The following is a 5360-nucleotide window of genomic DNA, read 5'->3' as shown; positions in this document are numbered from 1 at the left end:
TCTGTAGACCAGGCTGGCCTCGAACTCAGAAATCCACCTGACTCTGCCTCCCAAGTACTGGGATTAAAAGCCTGAGCTACCACCGCCCGGCAAGACTCTTGTCCTAGCTACCTGAGGACAGTCTGCACCCTTTGGATGAAGATGTATAACTCTCAGCTCCTCCAGTGCCAGTAAGCCAGCCCCTATTAAATGCCCTTTGTAAGAGTTGCCTTGGTCATGGTGTCTCTTCAGCAATGGAAATCCTAACTAAGTAAGACATTCACCACATAAAACATCAGTTGTATATTTGTTCACTCAAACATTTATTAAAAGCTCCTTGTGTCAAGTTCTATAAGTGAGAGGAGACAGATATTAAGCACACTGGGCCCCTCTGAAGCACACCTTACAGCGTGGAATGGAAAGAAAGTATCTGATAAAGATGTAAAGAATGAAGGAAAGAAATTTAAGGGAATGAGGCCTCTATTCTTACAGTTATCACAGTCCACTATGGTTAGTTGTGGCTCAGCTGTCATACCTGTCCTTCAGCAGTAGAGAGGCTGACAGGAAAAAGTCAGTTAGCTGCTTCCACCTATACTGTAGCCTGGATGTTCCATATAGTAGTGTAAGTGATGTGTGAAGCCTCTCCAAGATGTATCCAGCTCAGGAGAAAGATAGTTTCTCTTTTGAAAACCAGGGTGTCTTTCTTAGGAAGTTAGTTTCACTACCCATCTCCATTTGCCTGGCAGCCAGAGAGGGGAAACCCAAGCAGGATGGGAATTCTCTCACATGCATAGACATCTTCTCGGGATCCTGTCCCTGCAGGTTCTGGAGGCTCGCCTTCGATCAATTTCCTTCAGCCTTCCAAGGCCATTCTTGGCCCTTTCTCCCAAGATGAACCTCTGGGTCATATTTTAAAGTTGCCATGTATTGGTTACTTATTAAATAACTATTACATATTTAAGCTTGTTGCTTAATATCTGAGAAAAGCAACTTAAGATAGGAAAGGTTTATTTTGGTTCCTGGTTTAGGAAGGGACAGAATCCATTGTAGTGGGAAGTCATGATGATGATGTCATGAGGCAGTTGGTCATGTTGATTCCAGAGAAATAAGTGCCAGTGCTTGGCTGACTCCTGCTATTTTATAGAGTGAGGAATTGCAGCCCTTGGGCTGGTGGTTCAAGATGAGTCTTCCTACCAGGTGTGATGGCTTATACTTTTTGTGTGTGTGTGTGTGTGTTTGCAGATGGCATGATCTTGCTTTTTTTTTTTTTTTTTAGATATTTTCTTTATTTACATGTAAATTTCTCCATTCCCAGTTTCCCCTCCAAAAAACAAAGAAACAAACAAAAACAACAAAAACAAACCCCTGTTGCCTCCCACTTCCCCATGCCTGCCACCCCGCCCTCTCCCACTTTCTGGCCCTGGCATTCCCCTACACTGGGGCACAGAACCTTCACAGGGCTGAGGTCCTCTCCTCCTATTGCTGATCGAATTTGCAATCCTCTACTATACACATGCTGCCAGAACAATCAGACCCCTCCATGTGCAGTCCTTGGTTGGTGGTTGAGACCCTGGGAGCTCTGAGGGTACTACTTAGTTCATATTGTTGTTAGTCCTAAGGGGCTGCAAACCCCTCAGCGCCATTGGTCCTTTCTCTAACTCCTTCACTGGGGACCCTGTATTCAGTTCGATGGATGGCTGTGAGCCTCTACATCTGTGTTAGTCAGGTACTGTCAGAACCTCTTAGGAGATAGCTATATTTAGGCTGGCTTGCCCTTCCTTCAGTCCCTGCTCTCTGCAACTCCTTCCATGGGTATTTATACTTTTAATCCCAGCACTTGGGAAACTGAGCCAGGAGGAGGTCTAAGGCCAACCTGACTTACTTAGTGAGACCCTGCCTCAAAAAACAAAACAAAAAGTAGATCTTTTCTTCTACAGTTAAACCTCTCTGGAAACAACTTGACACACACACCCAGAGGTCTGTTTCCATGGAGGTTTTAAATCCAAATCCATTCATGCTGAAATGCACTCATTAACTTACTGAAAACTGATGTCTTTACATTGTGAAATGTCTCACTGAGGTCCTGCATTTCTCATCAAGCTGACTCACATCTGTCCATTTTACTCTTAGAAGGAATTGCAGTGCTGACGAAAGAGAAACGCAAAAGAGGACACTGGTGGCTTTGTGTGTTTCCTTTGTAGCCTGCCACTTCATGGAATTCTAAGTTGTATTATTCAAGTGCTTTTCTGCATGGCATGGGATTTTATTTTTTAGGTTATAAGTAATAAATAACTTTTTCCTTTCACCCCCCCCCTTAAACTCCTACTGTTTTCTTTTCATCTTATTTTGGATTTTTTTTTCGGAGTTTTTGAGGATTTTTTTTTTGTTGTTGTTGTTTTGCATGTGTGTTTCTTGTTTTTGTTTTTTAAGATTTATTTATTTAATTTATATGAGTACACTGTCACTCTCTTCAGATACACCAGAAGGGGACATCGGAGCCCATCACAGATAGTTGTGAACGACCATGTGTTTGCTGGGAATTAAACTCAGGACCTCTGGAAGAGCAGTCAATACTCTTAACCATTGAACCATCTCCCCAGCCCATTTTGGAAATTAAAAAGACATTTCAGGGCAACCCTCACACTCATTGCTCATGGAGCTTCTCTTCTGTGACTTAGACTCTCACTATGATCTCCTCAAGACAGTCACTAGCCAGGTCAGAGTGGCTTGTACCTTAGACACACCCTTCTTGCTCAGATATGACTCTAGATGAGCATGGTAGAGGAGGAGATCTCACAACCTCTTTTCTTTTGGAGCCTAGGAGGGTGAAGACTCCCCAGGAAGCCCCTCAAAGACAGTTTATACTTTCACCTTTAAATTTAAAAAACAAAACAAAACCCAGATCTATCCTTTCTGGACACAGCCTCTAACTCACCTTGTCCCTCTGCTTGCAAATGTCCCAAGAATCATCAAGGCTCTGTAGCCAGAAGTGTTAGTCAAACTGTTCCTAGCCAGGGCTAAGGAGTCTTACATGGGGAACATACTCAAACAGTTCATAGCCAGGAGTTTTCCACAGGGAGCATCCTGCAGCCAGAGTCTAGGGTCCTGGAAATGCTTCTGTGGGCCTTGGGCACATGTAGGCTAAGGCCAGACAGGACTGACCCATACAGAGGAAGCTCAGTTGGTCCCGCACAAGAGAAAAGCCATCAAAAGTCTAGTGACTTTGTACAATGACAAACAAGGGAAATGGAACCTGCTTTACATAAGACTCCAATTTTGAGCAGTAAATGCTGTGAGGATTGAAAAGCGAGGTGACAGTGAATGCAGAGGAGACAGGGGCAGTAAGTAGGAGACAGATAGAGGGCACGTGTCATGTGGGAGGCAGGGCGAGGGATGGAGCACAGTCCTAACGGGAGCTTCTCCAGGGTCTTCTCCAATTTGGCAGTGGGTTTCCATAGTCATTGCTTCTTTAAGCTTGTTCATTCTTCTTTCCATCTGAATTATAAGTGTGGGCTCATGCTATAGCCCAGGCTGGTCTAGAACAAAATCTATAGCTCAGGGTAGCTTTGAACCCTTGGCAGTCCTCAATTACTGAGGAGACAAGCATGGGCCACCACACCCAACTCTTACCAAGTTGTCTCTGTTATGTCTCAGTAAATAAAGAAAACATTGATGATAATACATTGTCCTCCTAACACAGACATGGCCTCGGTGCCACACTTTCCTGGTCTATAATTGTAATCCCAATCTTTATGGCCAGCAGACTATTTATAGCTTCTGTAATTTTTGACTGTTATGCGAGGTCTGACTTAACCCTGCAAGCGGCATACTTTTCTTAGAGTTCCATAGATCATACCCATAATCCCTCATACCCACTCTGCCCATTCAGTTTGTCTTTTCTGAAAGGTACCTCCTACTGTACAGAGCATTTTGAGCCTTGATCAGGAAGACATTCCCCTGGCCATGTGATAGTACCCTTTTTGTCAGATCCGGACCCTAGAGGCCTCTCCAAACTAGAGGTGCCAATGCAGGGATCCTTGGACTGACCTTGAATGTCACCATGACAGGCACAGTAAGCAGAGAGGGCGTGGTGGTGACTCAGATGAAAGCAAGTAGCAGATCTGGAACACTTCACAAGCAGGAGGCCTCTCCTTTCCCCAATGAGCCACAGGCCATGACCACGGAAACCCAGCCTGTCAGTATCTCTGTGTCCTAAGGATCCCCTAGAGCATCCTACCTACCATACTGGGCAGTGGCCTTTCTATTGCTCATACCACTTTTGAGGCCTGAACCAAGGCCTCCAGAAAAGACACTAAGGCATGTATGATCACTGCCCAGGCTACTAAGAGAGCTGACAGAGACTTCAGGAACTTTCAAAAAGGCATCAGGCATCTCTGGAGCCACAAGGGACGACGGCACCTTTGGTGGCAGCAGAGGGAGGGAGAGGGATAGTGCCCAAAGGGAGGTGAAGCCCACAAGTCCTCATTTTAGAGAAACCTATGACAAATTGTGAACTAGGTTGTTTCAGACCCTATCCCAAGTAGGCAACTACAGAACAAACCTATTTCAACTTATTTCAGAGAGACCTTGGCAGAGCAGAGCTCCAGGGCTGGCCTGGGAAGCTACTTCTAAGGTCACCAGAATCGGAACCAGGCTCCTCGGATCTCACTCAGGGAGCAATCTAATCTTATCCCTGGAGGTGGGGAGTGTTCCAGGGTGTGTCTCCTCTTGCCAGGAATGGGTTTCCAAGGAAGCCTGGGTGATCAAAAGGCCGGAAGGTCGGAGAGTGTGAGAAAGGAAATGGCGAGAGGTGTCAGAGAAACAAAGATACAGAGTAGCATAGCGTGGGCGGGCTGTAACCAGACACCTTTCTATAAGATGACAGGTGCCCCACTACCACACAGTACAGGGCCTCTTGGGCTTGGGGGTCTCAGGGCTTTCATGGGGTGGGTTGGAATGTGGGGTCAGTAAGAACAGTTACCACTGCGTAGGCTAGAGACATGGCCTGTGGATTGAAATGTTGTTTTTCCCCAGACCCAATGTGGTTCTTGCATGTCACTCTCATTGGTGCCCATTTGGGATACGGTCTTTGTGTTTGGCTGCAACTACAGTAGGTGAGAAAGATTGGAAGCCCTGTCCAGAAGAGGGCAGTGGAGTTTGGATGCTAAGATGGTCCTTCTTCACTTTTGGGTCCCCCATTCACTGTCCTGAATGGAGATTTGTGTCATGTCTGCATATAATCAAGTGCTGATAAAGAAGCCCAACCCTGAACAAGGAGACCCTAAATGCCAATCAATCACAAGAGGTTTGAAGCTTGCCCATGGTCATGGTCTTCCCAGGACAGAAGGACTATGCCTGGTCAGGGACCTTCATCACCATCT

Source organism: Mastomys coucha, unplaced genomic scaffold, assembly GCF_008632895.1.
Source record: "Mastomys coucha isolate ucsf_1 unplaced genomic scaffold, UCSF_Mcou_1 pScaffold8, whole genome shotgun sequence".
Lineage (NCBI taxonomy): Eukaryota > Metazoa > Chordata > Mammalia > Rodentia > Muridae > Mastomys > Mastomys coucha.
This window is presented reverse-complemented; position numbering follows the sequence as displayed.